Consider the following 21,554-nt stretch of genomic DNA (forward strand, 5'->3'; position numbering starts at 1 on the left):
ACATTCCCCAAATGGCATCGTGCTGCCAAGACAACTCTCCAAGCCTTCGCTGTCTGCCACTGTAGAGCCCAGGCCCTGGAGAGGTTCAATTATTTTCCACACATGTGCTCTTAGGGAGCGGCGAGAGAAATGACTGGAATGCTCAATAATAAAGTTCCCAGGGCTTTAGTATAAGGGGAAGGGCAGGTGAGTTGGAACTCAGCTTGCATTTCTGTATAGCTTTGATTGCTAATAATTAGCCAATGATTCAATTGTGATACTTGCATTATTAACCTAATTGAAAAATAACTGGTGGATGGCCTCCTTATTAGGGACACATATTGCATGTGAATATCCACTCATTCATCGGGCAAATATTTGTCTACCACGTGCAAAATACTGGACAAGCCATATGGTTTGTCTCCTGCCATTGAGTTGCTTATGGAAAGGAAGCAACTTTCTTTGAAATCAGAGCGGAGCTACCAATTAAGGAGTTTCGGGGAGATATTTTTCGCTCTGGGGAAAATAAGTATGTTTCTAGGGAGGAGATGGAATTGAGAAATAGGGCCTTGAGAAATAGGTTGAATTTGCAGATGTGTAGCTTAATCATTACGGGGAGGAGGAATGAATAAAGTACAGAAGTAGGTGGCCATACAGCAGGTTTGTGGTCTCCTGTATTTTTTTTTAAGCAAGAGATTGGAGAGTTTTAGTGCTAAAAGGTGATGCTGGGTCAAAGGATGGAAGGCCCAGAAGTGGGGTTGCCCTTAGGAGGCATGGGTGTCCTATTGCCCGATGCCAATGCTCATGAAAGACTTGACCAACTGATCCTGGGCATCCTTTCCAGGAATTCTGGATACAGCCTTAGAGTCCTTTCCCATGTTGTGCTCCATTCGGTCAACACAGATCAATTGGAGTTGGCTTATGAGGGAAAGAAGACTCATTCCACACCCCCCTTTGTCTTTTTTGAAGGTCAAGGAATTAGCATTTTATTCTGGAGAAAATGACTAGAGGAAAACAATCTTTCCTCCTCTCCTCTTGCTCCCTTCCCCCAGTTGAAGAGGTGATGTAATCAAACATGATGTTTTATTTATTTTTATTTTTATGTTTTTGTCTTTTTAAAATTTTATTTATTTATTTATTTATTTTGTCTTTTTAGGGCCACACCCACTGGCATATGGAGGTTCCCAGGCTAGGGGTCTAATCAGAGCTGTTGCTGCTGGCCGACGCCACAGCCACAGCAACGCCAGATCTGAGCCTCGTCTGCAATCTATACCACAGCTCATGGCAATGCCAAATCTTTAACCCACTGAGAAAGGCCAGGGATTGAACCCACAACCTCATGGTTCCTAGTCAGATTCCTTTCCTCTGCGCCACGACGGGAACTCCAAATATGATGTTTTAGATGATTAATCTGATAGCAGAGTCTGGAAAGGACTGGGTTGCAGGCAAGAGCAGTTGAGGCTGGGAGACCAGTTAGGAGGCCGTTGCAATCATTTAGTAAGAAGTGACAATCACAGGGAAGCAGCAATGATGATGGGCACAGGAAGGAGGGGACGGAAGCAAGAGGGCAGAATTGACAGAACCTGGAAGCTCATTGGATGTTGGGGGCTGGGAGGGGAGAGAGCAGAGGACTCTAATTTCACAGCTCAGAGGATGATAGAGCTCAAGTAGGAGGAGTGGAGCTCAGAAGGAACAGCAGGTCCTAGAGATGCAGGTGGCAAATTTTGCTCTGGATTATTGAATTTGAGAAGCTGGCACCACACCAGGAGAAGTATGGAAGTGTGGAACCAAAGTCAAGGAAAAAGAGGAGCTAGAATGTGCATTTGGGCATCTTGTGTCTGCAGGTGGTGCTTGTACATACAGGAGTAGATGAGATCATCAAGGGAATGAATGGGGAGGAAACAGAGGGAGGAGAGGAGCCAAGGCGAGAAGGTTGAAGACAATAGCTACTGCATGTTGAAGCTATTACAGAACCAACTGTGACTGTCTTTATCCTCCTAAGTTGAATTGTTTCCAGCCTATATGAAAAGATCCACTTCCATGTACTGAAAGCCCCTGATAAATACAGCCTGCCCACACCATCCCCCATCAGTATACTCCAGGAAAAGACCCAAAATCCAGGCAGAAATTTAATGCTGGTCCCTGTGGACATGGGGTTTTGTTGCTATGCAGACTCCAGACATGGAAACACATGCGGAGAGGTGCTAAGTAAACCCTTCCCGGACTTAGGAGCCTGGTGCTTTTTGCTTTAAAATGAGCCCCAGCCCACATGGTTGTCTGGAAACAGAGCAGGGAGAGTGTCCCAGAGCCAGCCCAGCCCCTGCTTCAAGGTCACAGCCCCTGCATTCAGGTAGACTGCCGGTCCTTGCCAGACATCCAGGTGGCTTCAAGGGATTGGAGGAGAATACTTAGGACGGAATCTTGGCATGAGGGGCTTGCTGCCCTCTTGTTAGACATCCTCTTTGGCCTGAAGAGGGAAATGGGGTCACCCAACTAGGTCCAATTCTGAAACCTGAAGGCCCTTCCATCCTCAGATGCAGAATGCTGCACGTGCTCAGGGGTCCCTTACCCCCCTCCCAGGTTTTAACCAGTTTAAGTACCTCAGTGGATCCCAAAGCAAGCTGCTGAAGCAGATATCAAGAAAAACATTCTGCAGAGGTGTATGCTGAGAAAAGCAAAACAAAACACTTTAATAATCGAGGTAACTCCATAGACCTTCACAGAAAAGTAAACCCCCTTATTGATTGTCTGAATTTTATTTAAAGCTCATTTTCTTGGCCTTCTTTTGTTGGACCCCTTCACCATCCAGACCCCTCCCCTCCTCTGTCCTGTGGGAAGCTTTCCCAGTGGGAAATCTGGCTCCTGCTGTAGCCGCAGCTCCCTGCTCAATGCCCACCCCAGCCCAGCGGCTGTCATCCCTTTCCTCCTTCTCACTGTCCTCCTCATGGGATCTGCTTTGGCTTTTCTCATGTCCATCACCCCCTTAGCTGCTTCTCGCATCAGCTGGGTGGGACTTCTATGCTTGGATTGGCTATGGGGTGGCCATGGCTTGGCTGGAGTTCCCTGTTTTCTTGGAAGATGACATACTGCCCTCATGTAGAGGGTCATAGATGCTTTCTTGCCAGAAGTGTTAACCACACTTATTCTGGCTGATGAAGGCATTACCTTCGAGTTTTTTGTTTTTGGTTTTTTTTTTTTTTTTTTTTTTTGCTTTTTAGGGCTGAACCTGTGGCATATGGAAGTCCCCAGGCTAGGCGTTGAATTGGAGCTGCAGCTGCCAGTCTATACCACAGCCACAGCAATGCCGGATCCAAGCTTCATCTGTGATCTACACCACAGCTCACAGCAATGCTGGATCATTAACCCACTGAGCAAGGCCAAGGATGGAACCTGCATCCTCATGGATACTTGTTGGGTTTTTGTAACCCACTGAGCCACAACACCAACTCCTGCCTTTGTCTTCAAATCAGCCACGGGCTTTGCTTTCTTCTGAGAGGCCTCATCTTTATTTCTCCCTGATATCAACCTAAAAAGATAATAATGACTATCATTTTTATATGAGTAGTAGTAAGAACTTATACAGACCATGCTTACTATTTGCCCAGCACTGTTCTGAGATCTTTACAAAGTGAACACATTTAATCCTTAAAATAACCCTATAAAGTTGAGCCAGGCACTGCTACTATTCCCATTTCACAGATGTGGAAACTAAGGCTCAGAGACATTAAATCACATGCTCAAGGTCCTGAAACATGGTAAGCTTTCCCATAAACACTAGCTGCTGTTTTATTTCTATTATTAGTTCACGTCTACCTCTGACTGTTATGATCTGGGGAAATGCACCTTGTCTTTCTAAGTCTCAGTTTCCTCATCTGTAAAATACAAATTATCTATAATCTCCTTTCCAATTGGAATCATCATGCTCTTTGCTCATCTCGTCCCTGATTTTTGCAGAATGAGTCCTGTTTTCCCAGGAAGTCCACCTCTCTAGCTTTTCCTACATTTTACGAAGAAGTAATATCTAACTGCTCTGGAAGCTTCAAGAAAACAATTTGAAATAACGCCCAGGGGGATTTGTCAACTCCCCTTTCTATCAGAGGTCTGTGAAATCCTGGCTACCACAGTTGTCTCCAAGAGCTTTCATTAAACCAGGTTTGTGATACTAAATCAATGTTTTCCAACTTGAATTCCCTCTGGGAGAGGTGAGGAAAGAGACAGGAGAGGCTGGGGCCATTCTCAACCACACTTCTCCTCTGGTTAGATCTGTGTCCTCACTGAATTAAGCAGACAGCCCCCCCCACCCTACCCCCCGCAACCCTGGGATGTGGCCAGACTAGAGGTTAGAACCAAGGACTTCCCCTTGGCCATCAGAAGGTTTCCTTTTGTTGGAAGAACCACAGTGACACAGGGTGCATTGCTTTTTCTTCCTGATCTGTTGCCATTTATAGGCGATTGAAGTTCTGTGCTCCCAGCGCCTCAGAGAGACGGGGCTGGTACGTGGGCTGAAGAGCACGGGGCAGGCAGGATGTCCTCTGATTCCATCTGGTAAAGTCTAGTAAAACAGCATCAGGGGGACTCTGGAGTCTCTGGCCAGGGTGCTGAAGGATGGGCGGCAAAGCACAGGGCTGTGTCCTTGCCAAAGCAACACAATGGAGTCATGCCGGGTATTAATAGTAACAACTAATATTTATGGAGCGCATACAGCGTGCCAGCTGCTTGCTAAGCACCATTTAATCCTCACAATGAAGGAGGTCTTATTATTACCACCACCACCACCACTTAGATGAGGACACTGACAGTAAGCGAGGCTGAACTCCTTGCCCTGGTCACACAGCAGGGCCAGGTTCTGATGCCAAAGCTCGCACCCTTATCTGCAGCTTTCCACTGTCTTTCTCCAGAGTCCTTGGTGCCAAGGACTCAGCAGTGCAGATAAAGGGACCTGACGGCAGCAACTGAGGGGCCAGGGCTGGGTTTGGACCTCAGGGGACCTTCCCTCCCAACTCTGGGTCTTGGTGCTGTGGAGTCAGAAAATCTGTTATCAGTCATTTATGGAGGATTGAGCTTGGGGCAAAGAATTTCTACCCATCTTAAAGAGGACACTAGAATCCAGATGTTAGCATCCAGGGCGACCCGTAGCCACCATCTTTCTGGTAATCCCTCCCTACAGACCGTCTCTTCAGGAGACCTCTTGGCAGATACAAATGTTGCTCAAGGGATAGTCCCACCAGTGAATTATTCTTCTCTTTTCTTGATTTGATGGTTCTGGTCTTTGGAAGTCAGAGTGCCTTCTTTCTTGATCTTTAATGGAGATGTTTCCACACATTCTTACTCCAAATTTTATTTTCCAATATTCCTCCCTAGGCCCCCAGTGTTCTGTCATCACAGCACTGCTTTAAGAAAATCATGGTAGCACTTTTGAGGTTTAGGTTTATTTTCTAGCAAGACATTAACACTTCTGCCTTTCAAAGAGGAACTGGAGAGAGAAATAGATTAGGAGGCAGGAAGCTGGATGCCAGGCTCAGCTCAGCTCCCTGAGAGTTGTGTGGTCCCAGGCAAGTCAGCCCACTGAGCGAGTAGAGGGTCTAATCCCGCCATTGTACTTCTTGGTCTGGAAGAAGCTCAGCATATTCTCCTGCCTGGGGCTGGGCTGGAGAGACAAGCCCCTGGCTCTAGGGTATGGGAGAAACGAGGGTGTCAGGATGATGGCCAAGAGGGAGGATGAAATAGTTCCCCACAACAAAGGGGCATGAGTTCTGAGCTACTTTGAATGACGAGCTCCTGGCATCTGAGGATTCACTCCTGAGACCCCCTTTGGAAGAAACTTCCCTGACTGACTGTTGCAGGGTCCAGACTTCCAGACACATGGGAAACAAGAAACGGGACCAAAGATGGACATCGTTGATGTAAACTTCTCCTTGAGTCATCTCCAGGTCACGTCTAAGTATCTTCTCAGAGGGCGTCAAGGCAGTTTTTTCAACCTTCTTTTTATTGATAGGTTGGTATCATACATTACTTTCTTTTTTTTTTTTTTAGGACTGCATCCGTAGCTAGGGGTCTAATCAGAGCTGCAGCTGCTGGCCTACACCACAGCCACAGCAACACCAGATCTGAGCCATGTCTGTGACCTACACCACAGCTCATGGCAACGCCGGATCCTTAACCTACTGAGTGAAGCTAGGGATCGAACCTGCATCCTCATGGATGCCAGTCAGATTCATTTCCGCTGAGCCATGACAGGAACTCCAACACTACCTTCTAAGAAAAGTGATTGCTGCCCTGGAGATCTGGACTTTCAGGACTCACTGGAGATATTTGAACTATTTTCAATATTTCAGAAAATCTTTAGGAAATTGTACATTTACACAGATAATAATGTGTGTCCTAACAAAAATATTCAGTTCCTTTGCCTTTGGGCTAGAAATTATATTATTAGATTGGTGTGGTAACACTGGTTATCTCATGCTAATGGGAAAAGTTGACTGGCAGACCTCTATATTATGAGTAATTAATAAGCAGGGAAAATAATTCATTTACTTATTTGCCGTTTACCCCCCATCCTGTTACACAGCAGATTGGAGATGGCTGAATTACTGCTTGATTTTTTAAAAATTATAAAATATCTTTTACACCATTGAGCTTGTGCAGGAAAAAACTAATGAAAATAGCATTAGGGAATGAAGGCTTGGAGGGCTCTATGTTGTCTTATCTCTTATCACTAAGGTAGGTGGTCTGAGGGTTAGTGGAGCACCCCTAGAGGCCTCTTAGAAAGGGGGCTACTTGCGTTCAGCCTCAAAGACACCCCTCCAACTAGGGGTGCAGATGACTTTTTTTCTACTCTGATAAAGTTGTCCCTAAGCTTTACATTCACCTGGATTCTTGAACTTCCCAGTTATTTAAATTCTTGGGGATGAACTTAATGTCCAACCTCTGTCTAAAACTGTACCTTGTGGAAAATAATATTCTTAAAATGTGTATATATGACTAAGCCATTTTGCTATACATCAGGAATTGGCACAACACACTAAATCAACTATAATTTTAAAAAGTTCTTAGATAAATAAAAAGTATATTTGCTTAATTAATACATTTAAAAAGAAAAACAACCTGTATCTTGTAAACCAGAGTCCTCACTTGCTTCTCTGAATGACGAAGGCCCTTTCTTCTCCGCCCTGTTTAGCAGGTAATCAGGCAAAGCCTTGGTGTCTTTGCTAAATGCTCCCCTGTTATACATCTCTCCTGAGGCCCCTTGTAGGCCCCTCTCAAATCTTTAGTAGCAGAAGATTTGATTCAATGCCATAGAGGACCTTATCATTTTGTAACCTTTACTATTTCAAAACGCTTTTGTGGGCTAGTGGTCATCACACCAGTGAAGAGAGGTAAGTGGGGAGGTGTTAACATCTTCCTTCTGTAGACGAAGAAATAGAGTCTCAGGGGAGAAATAGAGCCTCAGGGAAGACATAGAGGCTTACCCAGAGCCACCCTGTGGTCAAATGAAAGATCTGGAATATGAACCACTAAAGCTTCCTTTTATTCCCCCCTCCACTGTGCACCTTCTTTCTAGGCATTCCATTCCAAGTGCAGTGGCTTTTAAATTATATCACCTTACTGGACAGTATTGCAATAAGTTATTTCTCAGGAGATTTGAGTGAGCTGCTAGAAACCCTTTTGAGTGGATATGGGGCTAATCCTGATAGCAGTAAAGCTTATGCTGTAACCTTTGTTTAGCTGAGAGCTTTATTTTTCTATCTGATACTTGGACCAGTCAAGGACTGGGGAGCCCACAGCCCAACATTCCCATTCTGCCAAGAGGGCTGCAAAAATAATAACCATCTGGATAAATGAAGCTGCCTGGTAAACAAGGGAACTGAGCACCCTCAAAGAGAAGCAGTCTCCTTCTGTCCCACCGACCAGCAGCTTTCCTTGGTTGGTTTCTGTGTTATTTCCTTTCTCGTCTTACCTTAAGGTCTAATTCTGGATTCACTGAGGTGTTACTGCAAAGCCTCCCTTCCCTTCTCAGTTGGGACACGTAGATGATCTGGAAGGTGGAATCGAGTTGGGTCCTCTGAAGCCTGCAAATTCAGGCTCTGCCACTCCCCAGGGCAGAAGCCCATCTCACCAGCCAGGAGGAGGATTTTAGCTGTTCCTTTAGGTTGGCTGCAAAGTCTCAATCCCAGGCCCCAACATGCTGCATCCTTCTGGGAGGATGAGAAAGGAATTGCTTCATTTTGAGGCAGCCAAGTGGATAGATGGTGGGGAGTGTCTGCTTTGGAAATGCATTTCTCACAGCAAATAACATTTGCATGATTGCACCTGCAAATATCACCGTGGCATTTGCTAAGTGAAACACATGCTTTTGCTTGCCTGACCTTCACCTTGTTCCAGCCCCAAAGTGATCCTGTGTCTGGGGGCAGGGGTGTCTACCATGGGGAGGGACTCTCCCCTCAGCTCTGTCCTCTGAGGGTAAGATGTTCCCATCTTTACCTGGGAGAAAACATCTCTTGCAACACGGACTCCAAGTCTTAAGCAAATTCTGATCCGAGTGGTCTGTGACATGGAGGCAATGACAGTGAACCCTTATAGTTTTTATTCTTTGCCTCTTATAAGTCTGCAATATATGAGATGATGGGCCTTTTCTATTTTGCATTGTACTAGACCCCTCTTTTGTCTTGATATTTTTGTACATATGCACAGTTACCTGCAAAGATGATCAGCTCCTGCTGGAGGGCGACTGTATCTTTTACTGCGCGGAGTTGGTGGGCTGCGTTTAGGTGTCTGTGCAAATATGTCTGTATAAGACCATATGGGGGGAGTTCCCGTTGTGGCGCAGTGGTTAACGAACCGACTAGGAACCATGAGGTTGCGGGTCCAATCCCTGGCCTTGCTCAGTGGGTTAAGGACCTGGCGTTGCCGTGAGCTGTGGTGAAGGTTGCAGACGCGGCTCGGATCCTGCTTTGCTGTGGCTCTGGCGTAGGCTGGTGGCTAAGGCTCCGATTCGACCCCTAGCCTGGGAACCTCCATATGCCGCGGAAGCAGCCCTAGAAAAGGCAAAAAGACAAAACAAAACAAAAAAACCATATGGGCACAGAGAAGCATGTGGATGGGTACATATTGGGTTGTTAACATGGATTGTCTGGGCAAGGGGTGGCTAATGTGGATGGGAATAGAAGGAGAATTGGAAGGGTAGTTCAACAAAGAAAAGGGGCAAAGAAAGGCTACACTTAAAAAAGAAGCCATTCCTAGTACCTCAGTTCAGCTTTGGAGAAAAAAGAAAAGAAAAGAAAAAAGCCAAGATGATGAATCAGCCAATCACATGTATGCACTTGTGTGAAATTTTACATGTGTATGTATGTCAAGAAATTAACATAGAGTATAAATAAGGAAGACAAAAGAAGTACTGTGCACATACAGACATACAATAAATATCTGGTGAATGAATGAGTGCTGGATAGCATGCTGATGTGATCATCTCATAGACTTGAATTTTCAAGGAGTAGTTTATTTGCTAATATTACTCTGACCCTGCAATGCTGGTAGTGAGATGGTATAAGCAGAATCACTAATGTTCTCTGGCTCGGAGGTGGGACCACCTGCCTGGGAGAGTCCCAGTTTACTCTGTGGTCCCCTGTTCACTGGCCAGCTGGAGTAATCGATCCAAGTGGAAATGACAGGCCCCAGCCCGGGTGTTGTGCATTAGCATTGGTGGGGTGAGGGGTAGGCTTGGGAATCTGCAGTATTATGCTCATTACAGCTTCAGAACTGTTGCTCTCGTCCTTGTTAGCTGCCAAAGTGATGTAGGGCCTTTATAATTAACGATTTTTCAAACACAGCAAAACAAAGAAAGATTTATTATTTGTTATATTTAAAAAAAAATCATGCCTCATTGTCTGACCTTCTTTTGTTTATTGCCAGTATTTAAAAGACCTAATTCATGAGAACTTTCTAATGTGTACATAAAACTTGAAATGAAGCCGTAATTTCCTGAACGGAATACCCCTCAGTACCTTCTCTTATCCCAGATTTGTGCAATGCTGACCTGCCCTAGCAAAAGAATCTAAGGTCTTTTGTCATCCTAAAACAAATTTCTGAAAACAAATGTTAAAAGCAGCATGGAGGAGGAGATCCCTGCTAGCTCAGCATGATCTGGTGGTGTCACTCTTGTGGCTCTGATTACAGATATGGCGTGTGTTCGGTCCTGGGCCTGGGAACTTCTACATGCCATAGGTTCAGCCAAAAAAAACCAAAACCAAAAACAAAACAACCAGCATGGAAAATAGTATAATGACCCTCCACGTTCTCACCTCTCAGTTTCACCCAGGCATAATATTGTGCTATGCTTTCTTCAAATATATATTTTCATAAATAAAACATTCTAGGAAAAATTGTGTAGCCTTCCCTGACCCATCCTTCTTTCCCCTTCCCACGAGTAACCACAGTCCTGAATTTAGTGATTTTCTTTCCATCAATATTTCATATATCACCGTAAGATATATTCATACACACTTTGATTTGACGTATTTTAAACTTCATATAAATGGTATCATACAGTATGTATTTCTCTACAAATAGATTTATTTTGCTCAATGATTTACCATGTTGACATATGTAGCTCCAACTCATTTAACTGTTATGTAGTGTGGCATAGTGTGATATAGTATTGCATCATAGAGAATGGTAGCATAGTATTACCAGTGTTGTATGAATGTAGTAACAGTTTTATTTTATTTTATTTTTTTTTTTTGAGGGACATTTAAGGTTCTTTCATTTTTGAAACTATTGCAGTGAACGTTTTTGAGAATTTCTCTTGCTGTGTGAGGATTTTCTACATCTAGCACTGGACTCCTGGCTTATCCTGTGTGTGTATCTGCAGCTTTGACAGACTTTGCCAAATTGTTCTGCAAAGAAGTTGCACCAGGGAGTTCCCTTCATAGTTTAGCAGTTAACGAACACGACTAGGATCCATGAGGATGAGGGTTTAATCCCTGGCCTTGCTCGGTGGGTTAAGGATCTGGCATTGCTGTGAGCTGTGGTGTAGGTTGCAGACATGGCTCGGATCTGGCGTGGCTGTGGCTCTGGCATAGGCTGGTGGCTACAGCACTGATTAGACCCCTAGCCTGGGAACCTCCATATGCCTCGGGTGCAGCCCTAAAAAGACCAAAAAAAAAAAAAAAAAAAGGAAGTTGCACCAATTCCTATCACTACTTTTTGACTAGTCCAGCAAGTTTTCCCTTCTGTGGCCTCAAGTTTAACAGTAGAAAACAAAAATACAAGCCAAAACATGATAAGAGCTTTGAGAACCCATTAATCATCAGTGGAACTTACCTCGGACTTTTTTTTCCAGTGGGGGCATTTCTCCCACGTGACCCCCTCTCTTTTAATACCCTCTAGTGCACATTGGTTAAGCTCTGGTGACTAGGTGTTTTGGAGCAGGGATTCAAAGGTATACTTGCAAGAAGACATATTTTTTTAGAGTTTAAAGACTGACTGGGAAGCTAAGACTGTAGATAAAAGTCAATTATTTAAATAACAATTTAACAGTAAGAGAAAAGATATCATTGGGTAATGCTGATTCATCATTGAATAAATTGTGCTTACATTAATTCTCCAAGAGTTCCCAAGACGGGGGAAATCAGAGCGTGTGTGGCTCTAATTTGGTTTCCTAGCAACCATCACTAGATGGGAATCAGCTAACTCTGCTTTTTTGAAGCAGACTTTACTCCTGTAGAAAAAATAAGTTAGATAAATGCCAGCTTAAGGTAAAATTTCACCACATAAAACTGTATTTGAGACATATGGCTTTTGAACAAAGATCTAAAGTGGTTCCCTTTTCCCAGAGCCTAGCAAAGGTGGCTAACCAGATTTTAGGGACTTGAGCATTAGATTTTTCCCGGGAGTTGAGGTTGGACAGGATGAGTGAAGAGACTAAAGACAGACTCAGAGAGAGAGGTTGGTGGGGAGCAGGGGAGGGGCGGGGGTTGGAAAAGAAGCGGTGGAACCCCATACTTGAATTCTGGAATCGAGCAATTTTCCAAGCACACCTGGTCCAGGAAGTTTTAAAGTTCTTATAGCTCAAAAGTGGGGAGAAGGGTCACCTGGGCATTAACTTGGGAGACTAGCTCCACTTCACCAGATTCTACTTTGTCTCTGGCGATCAGCTCCTGGAGACTTGCCTCGTATGTTTCCTGACAGAGAAAAAACAGCATTAACTCCATGGTTTGTTTCTATTTCTCTTACCACTTCCTCCCATCTCACAAGGCGACTGTCTGATTGCAAGTGGGACAAACTAATGGGTATTCCCAGCGAGAAGGTGCAGGAGGGGCCTGTTTATTTATCTTGAGTTTACTGTGCACACTCCACAGCCCCCAACAGAACCTGATGGAGGAAACCCAGTCATCCCTGGGTCATCAGCTAGGACGTCAAAAAGAGTTTTCTTGGGCCTTTACATAGAAATGGAAACTCACAGAATTCTAGCCCTGAAGAGACTTTTCCAGATCCAAAATTCAGAAACGTGTTAACCAAAATTTCAGAAATGGAAACCTGATTGAAACAAAAAATGTTTATTTGGAGTTTGTTAGGACTGTAGACCTGGAGACACAGATTCAGGAAACACTTGAACTGTATTGTGCTCAACTATGAAATGGGGGAGGCCTATAAAGGTGAAAACCACAAGATTACGGTTAGTTACATGAGTTGTTTACCAAGAATTATGACTGGAGTTGGCAAGAGAGTAAGGGTGCTTGTTAAGTCAGGATTGGTTGGGGTCTGACGTGGCTGCATAGCTATAAGGGGAGACCTTGAGACAATACGGTTGCAGCTGGCAGGTGTTCTGAGTATGGCTGGTAGCGTCCCAGGGTCTGGTACAGTTCAAAGAAAGTTCACGTTCTCAGTGGTGGAGAGACATGGCTGAGACCAGATGCTCCGTGGCCTCCTGACTCCAACCGTGTGTGCCTGAACTGTAATTACTCCATTATAACTTCAACTTGTCATCAGTAGAAAAGCACGGACAATTCCGCCTTGTTTAGAGTTTTACTTGCACCTGACTTCGGGAGAGGAAAAATGCCTCTTTACCTTCCCCCTTTGCACAAAAACGAATATTATCAGGTGTTGTCAGAGACATTTATGAAAAAAGGCATAGTTGGTTTTTTTTTTAACATACTTGATAAAATTGGGAATAAAGTATAAATTGAGAGAGTCTGGCAAAATTCTTATTATTCTTAAAATCTCCTAATGTTTGAAGTTGAGATACATTTAGAGTTAATAATAGATCACTTTAGTGAGTTATCTATCACTGTAATTTCTGTTACCCATCAAATGTCATTAAAGCCCTTAGAAATCAATGCTATGCCAATTTGAGAACGTCATTGGCAAATTTTTTTTCAAGATGGTGGGTGTTCCTTGATAATTTTAATATGCCAATTTTTATTAAAAGGAATTAATTTTTTGAATATAATCCTGATGCCAGATATAGAGAAATGTGAGATTCTAGCCCCCACCAAAGCTAGAGGGTCTTCTGGCCTCTGTCACGTGAATCCAGCCTGTTCTGGTGGATACACTGGTGTGTGGGGGGTTGGATCTCTTCCCAACTTCATGTTCAGTGATACGATGGTACCTTGAATCAGCCATGGTGAGAGTATGTACATCACTGAAAGTGTCAAACACTACAAATCAGGGCTTTTATTGTAGAGCCAGTTGTTAGACCTTTAGCAGTACTCTCCTGGGAAGCTGGCACCTCTGCCATCACAGAGAACCAGAAATCCTAAGCCAGCATTCCTTCCACTACTTTTGTCCCCCAGCTTATGTGGGCCTAGGGCATAAATTTAATTTTCCTATTCCCTCAAGCCAATTATAATCAGAAAGTTTGTCTATAACCACTTAAAAAACAAAAAACAAGAGTTTCCGTCGTGGCGAAGTGGTTAACGAATCCAACTAGGAACATGAGGTTAGGGGTCCGATCCCTGGCCTCGCTCAGTGGGTTAAGGATCCAGCGCTGCAGTGAGTTGTGGTGTAGGTTGCAGACGAGGCTCCGATTCCGCGTTGCTGTGGCTCTGGTGTAGGCTGGCGTCTACAGCTCCAATTCGACCCCTGGCCTGGGAACCTCCATATACCGTGGGAGCGACCTTGGAAAAGGCAAAAAGACAAAAAAAAAAAAAAAAAAAAAAAAGCCTCAAAGAATCCCTTCCATAATTGACTGTTAGGGATAATGTTTTACCCACATGACTAGAAACCTCTATTCTCTTTGCTAATGGAGCCATCTCTGGAAAGCCAAGTCAGTCTTCTTGATTTTTCCTTATTTGCCTTTCACAAGGGGAGCAGCCTAATGACTGATGTTCTGCCCATTGGGGAGCTCCCTTCTGTAGCAGCTTTGATCCAACACCCCTTCCTTGACCCCCAGGGGACAAGAGAGTCTGAAGTGCCTTTGATTCATGCTTTTTTATTAGCCGCTTAGTTCTCTTAGTGCTAAGCATACTCCCCCCTGCTGGTTAAATCTCTTGTTTTTTTCCTCTTGGTTGCACTAAGATCATTGCTAAATATTCATCACACATGAGCAGTGTGCTAGGTACTGGTCTGCGGAGAAAACAGGAAGTGTTTTGTTTTGTTTTTTCCACTAAAGCACAGAGCCAATCCAGCATGATAGGGATTTAATGAGAGGTTAGAAGGAGACAGGTCTATGAGGAGAGTCCTTTTCCCCCGTCCCTTGAAAGGCCGGACTTAGCCGATACTGAGAAACCTGGTACATTTTTGATGATGCTGATATAGCTTTAAAAAAACTAACAACAACAACAACAAAATAGCAATATAAAAAATGTACTGTCCCTTGGGCTTTGAGAGTAAGACTTTTAGGCAGAATAGGTATCTATCCATCCACCCATCCCTTCCATAATTTATTTTTTATTTATTTTTATTTTTATTTATTTTATTTTTTTAATGTTTCCTACTGCTTTTATTTATTTATTTATTTATTTATTTATTTATTTATTTTTTCCTGCATCATGGGGACCCAGTTACACATACATGTATACATATTTTTTCCTCCCATTGTTGTGTTGCGATGTAAGTATCTAGACATAGTTCTCAATGCTACACAGCAGGATCTCATTGTAAATCCATTCCAAGAGCAATAGTTTGCATCGTTAACCCCCAAGCTCCCGATCCCTCCCACTCCCTCCCTCTCTCCCCCGGCAGCCACAAGTCTATAATCCCAAGTCCATGATTTTCTTTTCTGTGGAAACGTTCATTTGTGCTGTATATATATTTTTTACCTCAGTGAATTTTATTACATTTATAGTTGTACAACAATCATCACAAACCAATTTTATAGCATTTCCATCCCCACCCCCAGCCCATCCCCCCACCCCCACCTGTCGCCTTTGGAAATTGTAAGTTTTTCAGTCTGTGAGTCTGTATCTGTTCTGCAAAGAAGTTCATTGTGTCCTTCTTTTAGATTCCACATGTAAGTGATAGCTTATGACGTTGGTGCCTTACTGTCTAACTTCCCTTAGCATGATAATTTCCAGGTCCATCCATGTTGCTTCAAATGTCATTATTTCTTTCCTTTGAATGGCTGAGTAATAGTGCATCATGTATATGTACCACATCTTCTTTATCCGCTTCTCTGTTGATGGGCATGTAGGTTGGTCATCCCATAATTTATTAAACATTACAAAAACCTAGGACCTAGTGTGCTTCGGCTCCATGGGAACAACTTGCATATAGGTGGCAGGGATCAAGGGATATAGGACTTGCAGGAGAGGGTGGAGAATCCACCATCAGCGTGCTTCCTTTTGGGTGCTGGTTGTTGTGGGTGATACCAAAGCGCAAGAGTTCCTTTCCTACAAGGAGTTTATTAGAGCTGAGGAGCTCATAGTAATCTAAAGTCTTGGCCCCCATGTCATCTGCTGTGGGTGACGACATAGATTCCGTACCTTCTGCACATTCTATTCCCCCTAGTCTCTAGACGAGGTGCCTTAAAAAAAAAAATTCAGAAGTTATAAAAGGAACAACTGATATTAATTTGTAAGCTCTTCTAGGCCTCAACATTTTTTTTTTTTAATTAGGGCTGCATCCATGGCATATGGAACTTCCCAGGCTGGGGGTCGAATCAGATCTGCAGCTGCTGGCCACGGCCACAGCCACAGCAATGCCAGATCCAAGCCGGGATCTGTGACCTATAGCACAGCTCATGGCAACGTCGGATCCTTGACCCACTGATCAGGGCCAGGGATTGAATCTTCATCCTCATGAGATACTAGTTGGGTTCTTAACCCCCTAAGCCACAACAGGAATTCCATCCTAACCTTCTTTCCTAGCTTCATCCTGAATCAGGCTTCCCCATTTCTCAGGAGGGAAAATGGACCACAGCAGAACCACAGCCTCCTGCACGGCTCCAAGAATGTGCTTGTTTCTCATACCTGCTGACCCACCACAGGTATGGAGTAGCTGAGGGCACAGGGCTACCTCAGCTTCTCCATCATTCTACTGCTGTGCCAGAAATTTGTACTACGCTTACTGACTCTCAGAGAAAAACCCAAGCAATAACTGTCATTTGGTGGAAGATCACGTTCCATAAGTGATCACGTTGCACAGCAGGAGACGTCCTGCTGTGTTGGTCCCACAGATGCAATTAGTTACCCAATTGCAGAAAGCTTGTTCTGATGTTGGCAGGTACTTTGGCATGTTACCCATGGAACAGATGGCTACTGGCTCCACAAATTAGATGTCCAGATGATTGCATAATAGTGTGTCAACCCGCCACTCCTGCCTTGCCCTTCCTGACTCTCTGGCAAATTGGAGTGAGTCTATGTAAATGCAGTGACCTGCCACCAATTAACCATTTCTCTAGGTGGGAACACGGTTGAGACAGGGTCTGAGGGAGGGCAAGGAAGTCTGCTCTTTAGAGACATTTAATTAATCTTCGATGTGCAGGTCTTCTTGCCCTTGTCCTCTAATGCCCATTCCAGCTTTCCCAGATGTTCTATGTACTTAATGACCTGAAGGCACCTGATCTTGTTTCAATCTGCTTGGATGACCAGGTTAGGAGATTCCCTTGCTCCAGGTCTATCCCTCTGACTCATATTCTTGGGATGCAAATGAGAATATTTCCCTATCATTAAACAGTAAACAAGAAAGGGTCTCCTGAAGCAGAATTGCTCATCCGTCTTCTCCTGCCTCTATAATCCCTTCTTAAAGGAGTTACATGATCCCAACCTTGACAAGTCCTTCTACTGTGTATCCTCCCTCCTGCCCCAATGGCAGTTGACTAAGCAAGTTGGTCAGCCCACTGCTCATAGCAGCACTAGTCACAATAGCCAAGATATGGAAGCAACCTAAATGTTCATCGACAGATAAATGGATGAAGAAGATGTGGTACGTACATGCAATAGAATACCACTCAGCCATTAAAAAAAAAAAAAAGAAAAGAAATAATGCCATTTGTTTCAGCGTGGATGTACCTAGAGATTATCATACTAAGTGAAGTAAGTCAAAGATAAATATCATATGATATTGCTTATATGTGGAATCTAAAAATGATGCAAATAAACTCATCTACAAAACAGAAATAGATGCACAGACATAGAAGTCAAACTTATGGTTACTAAAAGGAAAAGGTATATTGGGGGGGAAATTAGGAATCTGGAATTAACAGATACCCACTGCTTTGTACGAAATACACAACAAGGACCTACTTTATTGCACAGGGAACTATATTCATATCTTATAATAGTCTATAATGGAAAATTACATATATATATTTATATTAATGAATCACTTTACTGTACCGCTGAAACACTGTAAATCAACTATGCTTCAATTAAAAAAACGGTTTGTCAGAAGCCAATCTGCTTCTCTCTCAGAAAATGAAACAGGAGGGCTCAGGAAGCAGAATGGCGGGCAGGCACAGGAGTCACGATCTAGGCTCTGTTGCCAATGCCGTCAGAATGGTCCTGGCTCCAGGGTCTGGTTGGTCTCCTTCTCCTTGAGTTCTACCTAATCTGAATCTCTTGAGTAAATGCCCCTTTAAGTTTGCCCAATGTGGAGCTCCTGTTGTGGCTCAGTGGTAAACGAATCTGACTAGGAACCATGAGGTTGCAGGTTCGATCCCTGACCTCGCTCAGTGGGTTAAGGATCTGGCATTGCTGTGAGCTGTGGTGTAGGTCGCAGATGTGGCTTGGATCTGGTGTTGCTGTGGCTGTGGTGTAGGCAGGCAGCTACAGCTCAGATTTGACCCCTAGCCTGGGAACTTCCATGTGCCACAGGTGTGGCCCTAAAAAGCAAAAAAAAAAAAAAAAAAAAAAAAAAAAAAAAAAGTGTGCCCGATGTGTTTCTCTGCAGCCAAATGATTCCTCTCTCTTCGATTCCCTCAAATCATCTCCTTTCCCAAAGGGGAAAAATCACAGAAACCATGTCATTGTCTTGACTATGACTATCCCCCAAACCCTGAAATGTCAGATGCCCACCACTCTACCAGGCAAAATGTTCCTGAGCTAGAACCACAATCAAGTTCAACAGGAATGAATTGGGACTTTACATGAAGGCCCTTCACCTGCGCTCTACCCACTAGGGCAGCTCCCTGCCCTGATGGCCAGAGTGACTGACAGGACTGAAGGGGCTGCACTTCACTGCCTTGGGTTTGGATCATCATATCAATTGGATCGTGTTATAATTGTAGCCATTGATTTTCTTGCTTTTACAAGAAAGTGGTTTAGCATAGAGAGAGGTGATGGCCTTGATGACAGAGGTGGGTTAGGACATGGACCAACCTCCAGCAAGGATGTAGCTGAGCTTAGACTCGGGGCCTGGCTTTGGTGGAAGAGAGTACCAGGAGGCAGGCCTAGAGGATGACCAATCAGCTGCAGAAGAGGTCTGTCTTTTTGGTTTTGTTTATTTGGTGTGATGGCTTTTTTTGTCTTTTTAGGGCCACACCTGTGGCACATGGAGGCTCCCAGACTAGGGGTCAAATCAGAGCTATAGCTGCTGGCCTACACCACAGCCACAGCCATGCTGGATCCGAAACCCACTGAGCGAGGCCAGGGATCGAACCTGCATCCTAATGGATACTATTTGAGTTCATTAACCAATGAACCATGATGGGAATGCCCTGCTTATTTGTTTTCTCACACTTTTAACAAACCTGTCTGCCGGATGTGTGCCAGGAGCCCACTGGACTCAGTCTCCATGAAGGGGGTGGTTGGCCCTGTCAATCTGATGAAAATGACTTTCCAGACCTTTTTCACATGATGGGGAGGAAGAGCAGAAGCATCACTCACATTCTTACTCCAGGCTCTAGACTTGGGATCTTTGAGGCCAAGCCCTGGTCAAGTCAACCAAAGAGACCGCCATCTGTTACCTGTAGGGAGACAGGCCTGATATGCACCATTGGGAGCTGCTAGCCAACCTTAAGAGGGACTCAGGGTGAAGCAATGTCTCTGCTGTCATGCTGTATTTGACCGAAGGCACAGTAAGGGATAACAACCATGGGTGAGGATGCTACATCCTCAAGAGCACGTTCCTTTTGTGTTTGAGGTCTGTTTATATGCTTGGTGACCAGCTAACTGCAAGTGATGTCATCCTTAGAGATGTCCAGGTCAAGCAAATCATCCCCTTTGACCAGAAATGTGTGGTTTTGTGGTTTATATAAGGCAAGACATGAGCTCTCACCATAGGGAAGAGGCCAAGCAAACTGCAAAGTGATCATTTCCAGATATGTGCAGTTTGGGCATAGAGCCAGCTAGCTTGTGCAGTCAGGCTGGTGCCCCTGTGACACAAGGCTAGCTGAGTCTTCAGTGGGAATTGGCTCTTATTCCCCTGGCTTGCGTGCATTTATCATCTTTAACTTCAAGCTGACCTGTTGTTTTCTTCCTTGAAATCCCTAGGAGTTTATAACCAGATGATTATGAAATTTAAATAAGCACACACTTGGAAAATGGGAAAATATCAAGACACAGACCTCAGGCAATGACCAGGTTGCAGGCTTCTCTGCACTTCACGGGGCCATCTCTGACTGTGGTTAAAGACTTGCCCTGCTCTGCTTCTTGAGTGAGCAACTACACTTGACCTTTTCTTGCATAAGAGCAAATTTTGGCCTTGAACCTGAAACTCTTTGGGATGCTAGCAATTTAGAAAGGGTTTTTTCCTTCAACTTACTACCTGAATGTGTAACAAAATCGTAATGGCGTGATAAAAAAAAAAAAGATTAACATACAAATACATCAAAGGATAAATAAATCACAGAGTCTGCAGTAAGTGCAGGGAGAGATGGTTTTATAGGAAAGAATCCAAACCCCAGCCCCTCTTAATAGTTCTTTTCATGCAGAGCCATGCAATTCAGGACTGACACCATGTCCATATCTCCAAGGCCACAATGGGCTGTTTGGTCAGGCAATGTCTATTGGGTGTTTGCTTTATGAAAGATATAGGATTAAGAGCCAAGAGAGGAGAGAGAGAAAGGAATCTGAAGACCTGGTTCTTGTATTCACAGAGTTTACAACCTTATTAGGAGACATCCTGCAGATCCAGCAGTTTAGAAGTAGTTCTCTGAAATCATAAACTACAAAGTACCAACAGCATAAAGAGCACCGAGGAGGAGGACTGATACAGTGAAAATCCATTCATCTTGTCTGGGTCATTTCATAAACACATTCTGGGTTAAGACACATCTAACTAAGACCAGGATCTAGCTAAATGGATGTAAGTATCAATCAGGGATCGCTGATCTGCCTAGCTTCTCAAATACCAATGGTGGTTTGGTAGATGTTCCATTAGCATTGCTTGGGGACTTTCACCAATGAGACTATTAACCAAGAGCTCAGCATTAATCACATCTTTTTCTCTGTGAAGTCCTATGTGGTGAGATCCTATGCCTTGCCTTACTGTGATTGGATGGTATTATTACAGACTAATAAGTTAGTGCCACTCTTTTACCAAGAACATGTGTGAGGTTAGTGCTCCTGTTGTGTATGAGGACAGTCATGCCTGGACATATGTATGTGGAGAGAATCTGTGTGTGTGGGAAAGTCATATAGTATTTGAAAGCCTCTGTGCATTCTCAGTGTGTGACAGGAGAAAGGACCTCAACAAAGTGTGAGTGTTTTGCTTTTCAACACGAGTTCTCATGTGGCTCTTTATTTTTTCTTTGTTCTTGGCTGGCAATTCAAGCTACCTGGCACCACATGGGCCTCTGGCCTTGGAGACTCAAGCAGCCAGGCTCCCAGGAGGTTCCATTTATTTAACCAAAGTGAATAACATGCTTTGCCTCTTCTGTGTTAAAGCACCCTTTCATTAAAACAGTGAATCGTGAAGTTCCCTGATGGCCTATTGGATTGGGGATCTGGTGTTGTCATTGCTGTGGCTCGGCTATGGCATGGGTTCAATCATTCACCAGGAACTTCTGCACGCTGTGGGCATGGCCAAAAAACAAAACCAAACAAATAATGAATCACTTGCCTTTTCTAAAACTATACTGCCAGCTTTTAAAGATGGCTGAATTTGGGAGCAGTGGTTAAGGAATCAATGAAGAACTCGTGGTAGACCTGTGTAACAAGTCTTAGTACACTGGTAGGGGCTATCCCAGGATTCTTGAA

The sequence above is a fragment of the Sus scrofa genome, chromosome 7, assembly GCF_054392235.1.
Source record: "Sus scrofa isolate SSC_HxYL_T2T_F1_AM1 chromosome 7, Sscrofa_HxYL_maternal_Yorkshire_Landrace_v2.0, whole genome shotgun sequence".
Taxonomy (NCBI): Eukaryota; Metazoa; Chordata; class Mammalia; order Artiodactyla; family Suidae; genus Sus; species Sus scrofa.